This window comes from Cervus elaphus, chromosome 4 (genome assembly GCF_910594005.1).
Source record: "Cervus elaphus chromosome 4, mCerEla1.1, whole genome shotgun sequence".
Lineage (NCBI taxonomy): Eukaryota > Metazoa > Chordata > Mammalia > Artiodactyla > Cervidae > Cervus > Cervus elaphus.
The window spans coordinates 35,948,345-35,965,144 of NC_057818.1; the positions used below are offsets into that span (position 1 = coordinate 35,948,345).

At 48.5% G+C, this 16,800-nt stretch overlaps 1 protein-coding gene across 1 annotated transcript in view; it reads right to left on the bottom strand.

Moving 5' to 3' along the window:
* Nucleotides 1-16,800, bottom strand: part of RANBP10 (RAN binding protein 10) — a 56,913-nt gene that overhangs the window by 21,559 nt on the left and 18,554 nt on the right. The gene's annotated exons all lie outside the window — the stretch shown is intronic.

The window sequence follows — 16,800 nt, forward strand, 5'->3', positions numbered from 1 at the left end:
CTACCATAGAATTTTTGGATTTTTAACTCAAGCTACTCAAGCTATAAATACAGATTTTAAGTTTTTAAAAACTAAAGAGCTCAAATAAAAACCCAAAATATCCATTTAGAGTCAGTTCAGGATTCACCATCATCTCAGTTTGACTGAAAAATAAATACATTTTCCTGTTTTGCTTTTCTTCAACCCTCAAATGAATTTTTATTAGTTATACAGATTTGCCCAGAGGAAGAAAATTCATACTTAATGTGAAGTGAAAATTGCTCAGTTGTGTCCGAATCTTTGAGACCCCATGGACTATACAGTCCATGGAATTCTCCAGGGCAGAATGCTAGAGTGGGTAGCCATTCCCTTCTCCAGGAGCATACTGAATAAGGCCTCTCAAAGATGTCTAGGTCCTAATCTCCAGAATCTGTAAAACATGCTACTTTGCATGGCAATAAAGATTTTGCAGAAGTGATTAAGTCAAGGCTCTTGAAATGGGGAGATGATCCTGGATTATCTGGGATGGGGAGAGTACAGTAATGCAGTTATAAGGATACATGTAAGAGAGAGGCAGTGGCGTCAAGTCAGAAAAGGTGATGTGATGGTGGAAGCAGAGAGAGAACAGAAGATGCTATTATACTGCTGGCCTTGAAGATGGAGGCCGGAGGCCAGCAGCCAAGGTATGCAGGTGGACTCCAGAATTTAGAAAAGGCAAGGAAACATATCCTCCCCAACAGCCTCCACAAAGACTACCACCCTGCTGACACCTTGATTTCAGGACTTCTGTCCTCTAGAACTGTAAAAGGATTATTTTAACCCACTACTATTTTAACAGCAACAACAGGAAACAAATACAGTCCGCTATGGCTTGCCTGGAAAATCCCATGGACAGAGGAGCATGGTAGGCTCCTAAAGTCCATGGGGTCGCAAAGAGTCAGACACGACTGAGCGACTTCACTCACTCACTCACAGCTACAAAAGAAGCTTCTGAGCGTCTGGAATGATCAGTGCAGAGAAGCAACACCTCCGCTACTTGTCTCCTGCTCTGCAAAGCACTACGAAGTTAAAAGCTTTTCAAAGAAGATCACAGAGCTGTAATGTATCTTCAATAGAAGCTATCATTTCATAGCCAATATTTTTTCCAAACACCATTAAGAGCTTGCGTGTGTGTGTGTGTCTGTGTGTGTGTAAGATGTGTATGAATGCACGTGAAAGGGTTTTTAACATGGGTTAAAAACAGAATGTGAGTATATGGCTCATTTAGTAACAGTAGCTGCAGCAGCAGCAGTTTGGTTTAAGACCAATGTGCCACTTTTCCATCTTCTGGAAAGAACAGGCATCATCCAACTGGTATCGCTTAGTTAACAAAGGCCTGCTCCATGGAGTTGACAAATGAGGGTGGTGGGTGGTGTGAAAGGGGCAGAGAAGATGTAACATCTAAGTAAATCAGTGAGCAAACAAGAAAACACCTGGTACAGAAAACATGCTCTGAAAAAAACTGAGCCAGATGATGAGCTGGACGTGGGAGTGGGGACGAGGACTGGCCCCCGAGCAGAGGTCAGCTTGACGAGAGTATCAGACGGAAGAACTTCCGAGGTAGGAGGAATGAGTTCAGCATGTCTGAGAAACAAAAAGGCAGCCAGCGGGGCTGGAGCTGAGTGAGACTGAGGAAAAGACTGGGAGTGGAGTCGACAGGGCTTGCTGAACGTGGGCGCTGACGGCATGAGGGGAAGTGAAGACGACTCCCAGGTTTCTGTCCTGGGCAAATGGGTGGATGGTGGTACCACTAAGAGATGGGGAAGATGGGACAGAAGGAAGAGATCTTCAGGACATGTTAAATTTGACACGTCTTATTAGACATCAAAGCATCTGGGTGGCAAGACAAGGCAGGTGAGATGACTGTGGCTCATCCTAGATGTGGCAAGGTTGCCATGGGGAACACTCACTAAACAAACAGTGGCGTGGACAGAAAACTTAAAATGAAGTCACTGGAGGATTTCCCTATGTGCTATCCTCATACAGTGGCTTTCTGTTTTTCCTTTGGGAGAAAAATTCAGGCTAGTCAAGGACTAGAAAGGGCAGAACAAACACAAGAGAAAGGTACCAGAAGCCCAAAATAGATGAGGACATGTTAAAGGGCACAAAGTTACTCTAAATGGATTCAGTCACCCCGCCCTCAATGAACCTTCTCCCCAGGGCTTGAGAAGTTGTGCAGCAGACAGAAGGGCTCCCCAGGAGGCGCTAGTGGTGAAGAGCCTGCCTGCCAATGCAGGAGACGTAAAAGACACAGGTTCGATCCCTGGGTCGGGACCACACACACACACACACACACACACACAGAGCAGACAGAAGCTGGACTGCACACACACAGACACACACACCACCCCCCCCCCCAGAAGCTGGTACTACAAGGCCATTCTTGAGGTATCGGGCAGACAGAAGAAAAACTGTACGGCCAAGGCCTAAATGCTGTCACATGTTCTGCAGTGACTCTGATCTGTGTTGTCAGTCTCAGGCTAAGGTCCTAAGGAGGAGATCTGGCCTCTGTTAGAAAGAGACACTGCAGTCCTGGATGCCAGGGTAGTTCGTGTGGCCTGAAGGGCCTCTACGGTCTGCTCCTGCACACAGCACTGTCCCTTCTCAGGTGGCAGACCCTGGGCCATCACTCACCTTCTCAGACCTTGGTTCCCTTCTCTACAAAATCAGGGGGAGCAATCAGACACTGCTGTCAAAGGGCCCTAGGTATCTACTTATAAGAACACTCCAAGAGTCCAAACCAATCAGTAAGTACGGTAATCCCCATCTGAGGGCTGAGGAAACCGAGGCACTGAGAGGCTCCACGAAGGCCTGCGGTCTTGTAGATTACACTCTCAGAGGCTTAGATCTCCTAGCTTCCTTTTTTTTTGGGGGGGGGGGGGCTGTACGATGCAGCACGTGGGACCTTTAGTTCCCCAACTGGGAATGGAACCCACGCCCCCGCTCAGTGGAAGCATGGAGTCTCAGCCACCCACTGAACTGCTAGGGAGGTCCTCTGGTCTCCTATTTTCTGAGGGACTTTCAACTAGGCTCCAAGCAGGTACCCATGAGAGTGAAGGTGAAGCCTCCTCCCTCCTGGGGTGGTCCCCGATCCAATCACAGGGAAGAGGAAGATGCTCTGAAGACCAGAGTGGGCTCCATCAGCACAAACTGCAAGGAACCCCAGGCTTCTGAAGCCTAGGCTCAGCCGCCTGACCGGCGCCACTCCCTGTAGGCGACTGGCCGGGTTCCGTCAACTTTTAAGAAGGGACTGGGCGCCAGCGGACTGGGACCACGCCGCTGGCACCCAGCCCCCAAGTCTGTGGGAACAAACAGCAGGATCGGGGAACAAGGAGTGCCAGGATATGTCTGCTAGCCCCCTTCACTGGGGGACAGCACTCCTTTTCTCAAGAGGTAGCTCCCCTCCTGTGCCAACCCTAGGGCTCCAGTGGGGAATGCTAATCCTAGGGAGCCTCCTCCCTGACCCAAGCTGGACCAGTAAGAGATCTTCTTGCAATTTCTGTACAAGGGGGCTGGGAGGAGAGTGGGCTTCAAAGCCCTGTGCTGCCATTGTTTCAACCTCGTGTAGAGAGCCAGTTTGACAGACTAAAGCTAATAAACAGCAAGCAGACAAAAGACAGGGAGAGAACCTGAAAGACTAAATCCTGGGTGGCATTTGAGTCCCCAAGACTTTGCGCCTCTCTCTGCCCTGCTTGAGGGCTGGCTGACCCAGCTGGTGAGAGATGGGGTTCTCATCTCTTTGGAAACAACCAAAGTTCTCTGACTAAAGGGGCCACAACCAAACATCTTTACGTTGCCTAACATGTGGCCCACAGTAGGTGCTCAAGAAATATCTGTTGAAATGGAAAGGGAAACGGGTCGAGGGCTGGCAGGACACCTGAAGTACAAGACCCGGGGGTCAGACCATGCTGATGGACACCACCCAGGAGCCACCCTGGGCTCTACTGAGACCTTGGTTATTGCGACTTTCCTTTTTAAGAAAAGCAAAGTAATCGGAGCAATCTGCCTGGATCATACCCCCATTTGTATAGACTAATGGTGAAGCCACATCCGGAACCCCCAAAGAGGCTGCAGACCTGGCTCATCCCCTGGGAAAGTCCTGTAACTTTTCTGGGTTTCAGCTTCCTCACCTCTGAAGTAGGGCAGCTGATGTAAGTGTCCCTGCCAGCTCTGGAAGAATCCATAGTTCTTAGTCCTCCTTCCCATTAGGAGGGTCTAGCAACCATGGTCTTTCCACAACCTCTGCCTAGGTGAGTCTCCCCTGCAGCCCTGTCAACCTCAGCTCCAGGACAGACTTCCTCCCACCCCCCATTCCTGGCCTGGAGCCAAAGTCAGCCACTTTCAAAGTGTGGACCCTGGCAGTCACTCCTCCCTGGGTGGGCCTGGTGTGAGGCTGGGATGACGAGATCAGGAATGAGGGTTATCACCCTCGCCACAAGGCCAGGGTCAGCTGTCTCAGAGGATAGTAGGCTGTGAGGGCCAGATGAGAATGAGGGGGCTCAGCTGCCCTTCAGGGAGACAGCTCCAGGGGCTTGGGGACAACAGATGCTGGTGCTGCACAGTGAGCGCCACCCAACTAACCATTCTTCCCTCTCCAAAGAGAACAAACTCTGTCCCTCCCACAGAGAATGGATGGGTCGCCAAGCTGGCGCCCGCACAGAAAAACCCATCCCTGCCACGTCAGACACCTACCAGATGCCAGTGATGCAAGGAGAAGCCACGCCACATTCAGGCCAGAAGGCAGGAGGCCCCAGGCGTCCCATTCTGATACTCTGACACCACCCACTTCCCCCTCCATCATCACCCAAGGGGAACTCCCAATCACAGAGGTACGGGGGTGGCTGAGGACAACGCTCATCATCTCGGCACTCCCAGAATGCCATCCCTGGTTACAGTGACCTCGAGGTGGGCGACTCCCTCTAGGGGTGCCAGGAACTCCAGCACGACTGCTCCAAGAGCCCCTCTGCCTGCCACTCCCATCTGCCAGGGACACATTGAGGGCTCAATCCCAGGGGAACTAGGAAGGGAGGGGACGCCTACTGCCACGCGGAGAGATTTCCACATCATCACCACATTAGCACCGAAGCCAGGAGCGGGGCTGGTGTTGTGCCTGCCTACTAGGCTCTAGTCCTGGCCCACAGCTGACCAACACACAGACTCCAGCCCAGGCCTCATAAACCAGCCTGAGCGCTGGCCCCTAGGGCACCAAATCAGCCCTCTCTCCTCAACAAACAGATCCTGATCATCACTGGACTCTGAGATCAGGAAGACTTGGGTTTGAATCCCAATTCTGTCACGTCTTAGTCCCCTGAGTTCCCTTGGCCGAACTCTTTCAGGGCTGACAATGGACATGGAAAACCAGCCTGCAGGAGGCCCTCCCTGGCAAGCTTCCCTGCCCCCTCTCTCTTCACCACCAGCTCCCTGGTCAAGCCTGGGCACTTCACACTTCCTCTTCCTCCTGCCTTGAGGGAGTGAGCAGGAATGGAGTCAGCTTTCCTAACTCACAGCCCACCAAGGGCAGCACCAGGCCGGCTCCACTCTTACTGGTCCCCGGCTTCCTGGGGAGGTCACCTGGCCCTCAGAGCACTTGGCCATGCTACTCGTGGGGTTGGCTACAGAGGGAAGGCACTGGGCTGGCTTGGCCAGGGTGCTTCCGAAACCTGGGGTTGCTGTGGGGAGAGCGCCAATGTCTTACGAGATCCCCTGGCAGGGCTACTTCTCAAGCATGGTCACTCACTCAGGGTCAGCCCTCCCAGGAAATCCATCAGATAATTGTTCTTCCGATAACCTGAAATATCTTAAAAAATCTGATGGGACCCGCAGCCTGGAGCAGGTCGACAACAGATAATTGGAAAGCGAAAGAGATTTTCTCATTCAGCAAACTTTCTGTGAGGGCAGCATCAGAGAAGCCTCATCACAGTGCTCACAAGACTGTTACCCCAAGCTCTAGGAACCTTAACACCAAGAACAGGACCAACACAAGCCTCAGGTGATGCCTCTGACAGCTCCAGACTGAAGGGGCCAGTGGGGCCCTGGAGGGTCTTGTCTTTATGGCAGCTCAACATGAAGACCAAGGCAAAGAGGGCAGGAGGAAAGGCTGTCTCTGCAGACAGCTGTGACACTAGCAGTCTGTCCTCGTCGGGGCGCCCAGGCCCTACACTGAGGCAGATCCAGGTGTCAGCTGAAGCCCTGGGCAGGCTGAGGGACTATGCAGCCAGCACCTGCATGTGAACGGGCCTTCCACGGGTTGTACCTACCCTCAGAAACAGATACCCGATCACCAGGAGAGGCGCAGGGACAGCCAGGATGGGTGGGTCTGGCCAGGACATGGCTCAAGTGGCATGGGGCACATTTGGCAGGGCTACCTGCCCCCACCTCAGGCTCCCAGAGGACAAGCCAGCTCTCTCATCCATGCTGAATCAGGCTAAGGAAAGGGGTGACACTCTCCCCCTAACCCTGGCCTTGGTATCTCTCCTCTGGGGTTGGGTTTGGCTTGCCCTTCTTGCCACTGAACTTCCAAACATCTGGGCAAAGTCACTGGACAGATGATCCCTGGTAAGGTAAGTACTTGTGACGTCCTGCACCTGCTGCCACATCCTGAGAAGTGGGCATGGGTAAAACCCTTCCCCAAAGAAGGCCCAGTGTGATACTGTACTATTTCCAGGAGCCCTACATCCAGACTCCTTCGACCCAGCACTAAAGAGGAGGCAACAAGAGGCTGAGCAGTAACTGGTCCCACTCAGCTCTTCCCTCATGTGGCCCCAGTCTCTGGCCAGGACAGACGACACTCGATAATCTCTGTTTTCAGAGACTGACAAACTCAGGTTTCAGAGCTGGCTCCTGCTGTCGATGAAACCTTTTATCTCAAAGGACTTAATTTGCCCTGAAAAACACAGCCTTCAATCCAGAATTTTCACTTCTGTGCTACAGAGAGGTGGCAGCTAGTACCTGGAAGAAGAACAGGACACTGCAGACTAGAAATCCCCAGGTCCAGGAATAACTTACTTGTTACCTTAGTTGAGGGAAGAGAGGCCCATACAAAAGGACCACGGGCTTAACTGGCCACGGGGCCAAGGGCACCGCCGGCCCAGGCGGGGCTGCAGGGAAGCGGGGAGCTCTGACACTAAACCAGCTCCACAGCAGGGACCGGGGAAGGTCCTGTGGCGCCAACACCATTCGCTCCAGCGAACCACCAGGAGCTCAGACCACCCTCTGCCTGGACCGCCCAGGGGAAGCTGCTGCCAGAGCTCCAAGGTCCCTAGGTTTCTCTCCTTCCACTCCCGCCAGGGTCATTTCCCAAGGATATCTCAGAGACAGAACGGAATGAGAAAGGCAGCAAGGGGATGAGACTCACCAAGCGCCCAAACCCCAACCTATCTTCCCACAGCCCTGGTCCTGGGGGCTGCTCCAGTGGCTTCGGGGCCCCTCCTGGCTGTCCTCCTTCCCCAGGCCGGGCTGCCTTGAGGAACCCAGAGGCATGAACACAGGGCCAGCACCTGCCAGGTTCTTCACTTCACCAGCCTCAAGGGATACTTGCTGGGGAGGCTTACATGGCACCTACCATCAAGCCCGGGTTCTTGAGGCCTGTTCCCAGGGGCATTGCTGGCATTAGGAGGGGTATCCCAGATGCCCAGGGGCACCCTGATGATTCAACGCACCCAGTGGGAGGGAAGCTCCACGAAAGAGACTGAGCAGCCCCAGGGCAGACCCCTGGGAAGCAATGCAGATCCTGGGGTGGAAGATGCTCCAAAGACAGGCGGTTATCAATGGTGAATACGAAGGGGGCTCATGAGCTGTGGGGAACAAGGAACTCAGCCCACATGGAGTGAGACAGAAGGAGCCCTCCATGTGGTGGGTACGGACAAACAGCATTTGTAGACTACTGGAAACCCTCCTACATGCCATCTGCACAAAGCCACCTGCTACTGGTACCTGCTCTGAGCAGACACCTTATTCTGTGTATCTTCAGGCGCACAGAGAGGAAGGATGTCCAGCACTCTGTTATTTATTGCTGCGCCCTAGCACCTGTCCTCAGGAACCTGACAGGGACCCTCACTGGTCTGTCCTGATCTCTCCTATCTGCTGCCGCTTTCCTGTGGCACACGCAGATATGAAATATCAGCTGTGTGCAGAAGGTGTCCCGCCCAGGAGAAGCAGGGACACAAACACTCCCAAGGGTGTGCTCCTGATAGCCCACTCTGACTAAGGAATGGGCGTAGTAAGGTCAGCTCCAAGGAGAGGAAAAGATGCTCACTGGAACCTGAGGATCGTGTGGAGCAAGCAGACAGTCCCTCCGCCATCCCTCCCACTACGCCCTCTCCTCTCTCCCCCACCAAGTCCCGGCTGCCAGGTGCCATCTCCTTCAGGAAATATGCCCCCATCCCCAACTCCCAGTTGTGGTTCTTCCAGTTGCTTCTCTGGAAAGAAGATGCCCCAGTGGAAGGGATGCCCCAATGGGCCTGCGATCTCTTTTGAGGGGTTGTAGTGATGAAGGTAATAGATGCTACCCCAAGAGAACATCTGCCTCCTCCACAGAAACGGCAAGGAGGAAATAATTAGCTGTCCAGCTCTGCTGCAGATGAGGCTGCCTAGTAACACAGCCTAGTCTCCCCGGCCCTGTCTGAGGTATGAGACACAGAAGGAAGATCTGTCCTAGCCTCGCCCTCTTCAAAGCACCTGAGCCTGGGAGGAGTCCAAATCCCCTCTACCCACGCCCCTGACTTTCTTCCTGCTTCGCCAACCCAGGGATCCCAGCCCATGCGCTCTGCTGCCAGCTCAACAACGGAAGGGTGGGGCTGCAGGTACACTCACCTGCCCACAGATCATCCTGACTGGCTTCAAAACCATTTAGCCAAGGGTTCTGACAGTCTTATTTTGGCCACACCTGTTCCTTGGTTCACACTTAAGGAGGCCAAAAACACCTTATAAAAGATAAACATCAAAACTTCGACATCTTCCAACAGAAACCTTTGACCATACAAGCTACAACATGCCCATATGTTCCCGGGGAAAGACTGAACACAAGGCCTCATTTGAGAGGCGCTCTCTGTTACCACCTGCTGCCAAGGACAAATGAGACCCCCTGGGTGGCTTCCCTCTACCTCTGACAGCCTTAGAGGCAAACATGTCCTCCCTGAGCTAGTACAGGAAAACCTGTAAGAAAATACTGAAAACATCAACATCCCGACTTTGGTTGCGATCCATCTGCATTCTCTATAATTCAACTCCAGCTAATTCACTAAACATGTCTACTTAAATACGGAAAACACAGCACTGAAGAGAAAATGTCGTTTAGAGTACACCTAACTCCACTCTGATGCACAAACACCCATTAAAGAATTTTAAATGTATAGGTACTTTCTTCCTCAGACAGGAAAAAACTTTATCAATAACAATAAGCTAACACTTGTGAATCCCCTTTTCCTGTATCCGGCACTATTCTAAGCACTTTAAGCACTCAATCCCCATAATCATCCCATATGTGAGTTAAGTACTAGCATCACGTCCAATTTACATATGAGGAAGCTGAGACCCAGAGCAGTTAGGTGACTTGCTCCAGGAAACACAGCTGCCAGGATGCAAACACAGCATGACTCCCGAGTCATGTTCTCAGCCACTGAGCTACACTGCTCCAGGAGCCAACCACAACCCGAGGGCTGGCTCCCTCACACAAGCAAAAGTGAGCCAGCAGCTGGTTCAACCATACTGAGCCCCAACACACAGGAAAGGGTAGCCAGTCAACCCCCAGGCACAATCAGCGCCACGACAGGGCGGTGCAGGGAGGCTGAGCTCCAAATGAAGGCTTCTAGCCCAAGACAGGCTGCAGGCCAGGGGGCCCTGACTCAACGCTGGTTCCAGAACCACACTTGGCTTACTGCAGCCAGTGCATTGAGGCAAAGCCCAGGGAGATGCAGGATGCAAATAGGGCTGAAGGGATCGGGCAAGACTGCACGAGGGCTCACAAGCAAGGAGGACACCTCCAGGGCAAGAAGGACATCTGCCAAGGGGCAGAGCAGGAAATGTTTGCAGGGTGTTTGGGGTCCCACACAGACCTGCTGGTGTGCAGCGTGTGTGGAGGGTAAAGGTGGCAGAAAAAGGTGAGCAGGGCCCACAACACCTGTGTCTGATGGACAGGGAGGGGGTCAGAGGTCCAAAGCAGGCAAGGGGCAGAGTGTATAAGGGAAACAGAACAGAGGCCCAAGGCAGAGAGATTAATCAGGAGGCCATGAAAATAGCCCAGTGGAGAAGCTATAGAGGCTGGAGGCGCAGTGGAGGAGGAATACAGAGGCAGGCCAGGTTAAAGAGATGCTTAAGAGTAGTAGAACCACAGGATGAGGGAAAAGGAGGGAGGATCCCACTCAGGGGCCTGGGTGGACAGTGACTGTCAACAGAGACTGGGAACACAAGAGCATCTGGGTTTTGCAGGAAGATGAACCTCACTCTGGGGCAAGCAGGTTCACCGTCTACTGGACCTTAAGCAAAATGCTGAGGTTTCTGAAAGTGCAATCTGCTCAGAGTGGAGAAAGGAGTGAGTTGTACACTCTTGCCTGGAGGGCCCTTCAGGTGCCCCTTTACTAAACTTTCAGGACCTGGCAAAGCACCATCAACCATTCAGGAGCCACAGAGAGTCTGCCGGGTCCCTCAAGGAAGGAGAACACTGCCTCCATTGTCTCCATACCCACGTCACCCAGCTATTCTAAGTTCTAATCAAGAATAAGACCCATATGGGAAGGCCCTGGAAATCCAGTGGTTAGAACTCGTGGTTAGTGCTTTCACTGCAATGGCCTGGGTTTGATCCCTGGTCTGGGAACAGAGATCCCACATGCCACACAGTCCAGACAAAAGAAAAGAATGAAAGAGACTCCCACGGTGGTCTAATGGCTGAGACTCCACGCTACCAATGCAGGGGGCCCGGGTTCAATCATTGGTCAGGGAACTAGATCCCACATGCCTCAACTAAGATTTCACAGGCTGCAACTAAAGATCCCACATGCTGCAAGTTAAGACCTGGGGCAGCCAGACAAATAAAAATAAATATAAAAGAAAAGACTGATATGTGCATGCATGCACACATACACATACACACACACACACACACACACACACACACACACACACGAATACTACTCAGCCATAAAAAAGAACAAAATAATGTCATTTGTAGCAACATGGACAGATCTAGAGATCATTATACTAAGTGAAGTCAGAAAGACAAATATGGTAAGACATGACCTAAATGTGGAATCTAAAATATGATACAAATGAGTTTATTTACAAAACAGAAACAGATTCACAGACATAAAGAACAAACTTTCAGTTACCAAAAGGGAAAGGAGGGGTAAGGGAAGTGATAAATTAGGACTTTGGGGCTAGCAAATACAAACTACTACATATAAAATAAACACAGTCCTACTGTATAGCACAAGGATTTATATTTAATATCTTATAATAAATCATAATAAGAAAGAATATGAAAAAAGGAAAAAAAGACAACCTAAAGAATAGAGGAAAAAAATCAGCAAATCATGTAACTGACAAGAAACTTATATCCTGAACATATAAAGAGCACTTACAACTCAATAATAAAAAGATTAATAACCCAACTTAAACAGTCAAGTCCCATGGTGCGGCAAAAAAAAAAGCAAAAGATATTTAATAGACATTTCTCCAAGGAAGACAGACAAGTGGTCAATAAGCACATGAAAAGAGGCTTGATATTATTAGTCAGGGAAATGAAACAAAAACCACAATGAGATACCACTTCATACCCACTGCTGCTGCTGTTTGTAAGTGCTCAGTTGTGTCTGACTCTTTGCAACTCCATGGACAGTAGCCCACCAGGCTCCTCCATCCATGTAATCTTCCAGGCAAGAATACTGGAGTGGGTTGCCATTTCCTACTCCAGGGGATCTTCCCGGCTCAGGGATCAAACCCAGGTTTCTTGCATCTCCCGCATTAGTAGGCATTCTTTACCACTAGCACCACCTGGGAAGCCTCACACCCAATACGGTGGCTATAATCAAAAAATCAGATAATGACAAGTGTTGGCAAAGATACGGAGAAATCAACCCTTATACACAGGTAGTGGGAATGTAAACGGGGCAGCCACCATGGAAATCAGTCTGGTAGTTCCTCAAATGACTCAACTGTGTTACCATATGACCCAGCATTTCTATGCCTACGTATAGTCAAGAGAAATAAAAACATGTCTGTGCAACAGCTTGTATACAAATGCTTATAAAAGTATCAATTGTAACAGCCAAAATATGGAAACGACCCAAATGACCATCAACAGATGCATGGATAAGCAAAATGTGATATATCCATACAGCAGAGTATTATTCTGCCGGAGGAAGGAACGAAGCTCTGATCCATACTACAGTGTAGATGAACCTCGAAAACATCACGCTAACTGAAAGAAGGCAGTCACAAAAGGCCACATATTATGTGATTCCACTGATATGAAAGCTCCAGAACAGGAAAAGTTCATGGAGACAGAAAGTAGATCAGTGGTTTCCAGAGGCCAGAAAGAGGGAAAATCCAGGAGTGACTATTAACGGGTATGGAGTTTTTATCTGGGATGGTGAAAATAATCTGGAATTAGATAGTAGCGATGGCGACACAACTTTGTAACTATACTAAAACCATGGAATTGTATACTTCAAAGGAGTGAATTTTATTGGATGTTAATTATACCTCAATTTAAAACTACATAGGAAAATGAGATTGATAACCGTGATTTTTCTTTTTTAATAATTAACAAAATGGATTCAATTAATCTAAAAGATCAATCATGAAGGTGTTTTTAGGTTCTGATAATATTAATCACAGTCATTTTCCTATAAACTAAGAGAACCTGATGGGCAAAGCAGAATATATTAAAAGCAATGCCGCAGGAAACAAGCTGTTACTTGAACCAGCTAACAAGAGAGGAAGAGGACACAAAAAATGTCCTCCCTCCGCAAAAAAAAAAAATGTCCTCCCCAAAGGCCAACTGCCCCTGATGGATTCACTGATAAATTATTCTAAACTTGCAAATAGAAAATAATCTACGTATACAGTAATGAAAATAAGGAACCCCTCCCAAAGACCTAGTAGGATTCTTCTCAAATAAACCAGATATATTGAGTTACCACAGCATACACTCACAGGCATTTATAAATTTAACTGTCCACATCTAATGAAATGTTTCCAGTTCAATATTTTAGGACAGGGAAAGGGAGTCTTTTTATTAAACCATAATCTACCACCTCCTGAAGCTCCCTGACACGCCTGAGCTCTTACGGTTCCTACTGCCCAGGAGCCTGAGTCTGGCCTTGACCTGTTCGAAGGCCTCCTCTAAATTAGGTACTCCTGAACTAGCAAGTCTGATTGCATCTTGCCTCTGCTTAAAACACTCTGCAACTCAGCCATAAAAAAAAGAACAAAATAATGCCATTTGCAGCAACATAGATGAACTGAAAGACTGTCATACTGAGTGAAGTAAGTCAGACACAGAAAGATAAACATCATGTTACCACTTATATATGAAATCTAAAAAAAAAAAAGGGTACAGACTTCCCTGGTGGTCCAGTGGTTAAGACTCTGAATTCCCAATACAGGAAGCACAGGTTCAATCCCTGGGTGGGGAACTAAGACCCCAAATTTCACACTGATGTCAAAAAAGTGGGGGGAAATAAACCAATAAAAAATAAAGGATACAAATGAATTCATTTACAAAACAGAAGTAAAGTCATGGATAGAAAACAAACTTACGGTTACCAGGTGATATGGTGGGGGAGGGATAAATTGGAAGACTGGGACTAACATATACACTACTATATATATAATAGATAAATAATAAGAGCCTGCTGTGGGAAGGGGGTTCAGGAGGGAGGGGACTCATGCATGCTTATGGCCGATTCATGCTGATATATGGCAAAAACCATCACAATACTGTAAATTAATTCTTCTCCAATTAAAATAAATTATTTTTTTAAAAACCTGCTGTATAGCACAGGGAACTCTACCCAGTACTCTGTAATGGCCTATATGGGAAAAGAATCTAAAAAAAAAAAGAGTGGCTACATGTACAACTGGTTCACTGTGCTATACATCTGAAACTAACACACCACTGTTCATCAACTACACTCCAATAAAAATAAAAAAAAAAACAGTCCTGCAGCCCCCACTGCTTATATATATAAAAGTCTAGGCTCCTTGCCATAGTAATAAGACTCTTCCCTCAGCTGGCTCATCCTGACTGTTCCCAGAAAACCAGCCCATCACAGCAGGCAACTTAAGAGATCCACTCACAGGCCCCATAGTATCACTGCCCAAAACCATCTGGCAAACTCCTATTTGCCTCTAAATGCCAGGGTGAAATAGCACTTCACACTGTTGTGGAACCAAAACCATCCCTACCACCACCCTCCACTAAGTACGCCTGTATCTGTTAAGAGATACATCACCCCTCTAAGATCTCATCTGGAGTTAACACCAAAGTCTCAAATTCTAGACACAGCTAAGGCCACCACCTTCACCCCCCTCCCACCAATCATACATCTAAACGGTCCAAATAGCCTTCATCTCAACCAATGGCCTCTTAGAAATGAGACGCATCTGGCAGGAAGGTTTTAACTACTATCATCCTCCATCTCTCACTTCACCACCAAAGTACATGCAAGTAGTTTCAGGTATAACCACTTTTGAATGATGATATTTCTGGTTTTGGAGAACATATGCTCACCACATATAGACAAACACACACACACAAAGTGACCCCAGAACATGGAAAGAACCAAAGGGGATTCTGATCTTCCAAACGAAGCACTGAGGTGAACAGTGGCAGGCCCCCATCATTCCTGAGAAGCAAGGGAGTGTCTCCCCTCTGTCCCTACATCTGTCCTGTGCTAGATCTGCCCAGCCACTCAGCCAGTCCTGTATCCAAGAAAGTCAGAGGCATCCATCATTCCTAGGGTGAATCCCTACCTAGATGCAACCTGATTCCTAGTTTCCACCTTACGGAATAATCAGGGAGATGATCAGATATGGCAGGAAGGAAAACCCTCAGGAGCTGGCAGGCAGAGTGAAAACAAAGACAGGTGCCATATGCATAGAACACCGAGGCTCCTTTCTCTTGCCAAAAGACAGATGCACCAGTGAGGACGTAAACAAGGCGCTAGCTCTCCTGATGTGTTAGTGCGGGAACTAACACCTTATCCACTGTCCCCAAGCCCCTTCTCACTACAGAGTCACCTCCTGCGCCCAGGCAGAGTGTGACTTCACAACAACATTGCATTAACAATGTCAAAGCATGTGACCCTCAGCTGACCTCTAAGCAGCCCAGAGGGGTCAAAAGCCCCATCTTACGAACAAGACAAAGAGACTAAGCCAGCTCCACATGGCTCCATCTCAGAGTTTCAAGTCCGTTCAGGCAGCCCTAGAACCCCTTCTAACCTCATATGCTCCACTCCATGGATCCTGAAACCAATGGCTGTGTGAAAACGGTTCCTGCTAAAGAAGGATGAACGTATGGAACCCGGAATACCATGTTTTGCACAAGGTAAAGTACCGCATCCCGAGACCAGCTGAAAGACAGGCGTGAGGGCTTCTTGATGAAGGGGCTTTTGGTTATTTTCTTTATTTATTTTTAAAACATAATATATTCACAAAAAAGAATATTTGAAAGCTTCAAAAGGGAAAAATTTTCTTCCCAGTCCTCTCCCCAGTCACCCTGATTCAAGGGACAGCCGATATTTTAAGTTTTTCTTTAACTTTCCAAAGATATTCTATGCATGTACAGACAGATATAGTGATGCACATTTTCCCTTTTCTTTTTTAAACATTTGGTAGTATAATATACACTGTTCTATGCCTTATATTTTTCACTTAACAATACATCCCAGAGATACTCCAAAGCAGCACCTGAAGAGGCTCCTCATTCTTTTCATGGCTGCACAGTATTCCTTCACATAGATTAACAAAAATTCATTTAACCAATGTTCAGAATTGCTTAAAGTCCCACTCAATAACAGGTTATAGTAGTTAATTTTGTGTAATGAACCTACAAAAGCCTCTTTTCTCCATAACCAAAGCCATGCAAAAGTTCAAGAGCACATTTAGTGCAAGACAAAGATTAAGAATCAGTTTACCCTTGACGGGAAATTATCTTTCTAAGCTCCCTGTTCACAAAGAGGCAGAGCTATGAACACTATAGATATATCTAGTTGGCCAAGGCTAGAATAACAAACATCACAGCTGCATACTGCACAAAGAGGCCAAACATGCCACACACATTCTGATTAATAACTAAAGGCCAGTTTTGCTCAGATTGAAGCCATTTTTTTTAAAAAAGTCAGATTCCTGACAACTGTAATCAATCCTGAGCAAGTCAAGATTTCTAGTGCTTGAAAGGAGTCAATTAGGAAAAAAAAGCCTGAGTGATATTAAACACAGATTGGAAAAAAACCAGAAGGTTTAAGTGGTGTTCCCTCTGTGGAAAAAGCCAGCTGCCTTCTTTGTGTTAAAGGCACAAAAACTAGAGACGGCCTGGGCAAAAACATAGGGACTTTGCCTGCCTACCTGAGAGAGTCAGGGCAGTGTGCACCTTGTCACTTAGGCCACTCAAGTGACAAATGAATTTGGGACCATCTTCTAGAATCCACTAGCTTCTGGTAGAGGCTTTTGTCCTGTCAACTGTGCCTAGCCCAGGCCTGGGCATGAGCTACTGGGCAGAAAACAACTGCAAGGGCGCCTGGGTGGTCGAGGAGGCCCACCGGCAGGGCCCAGAGAGCTCCTTTA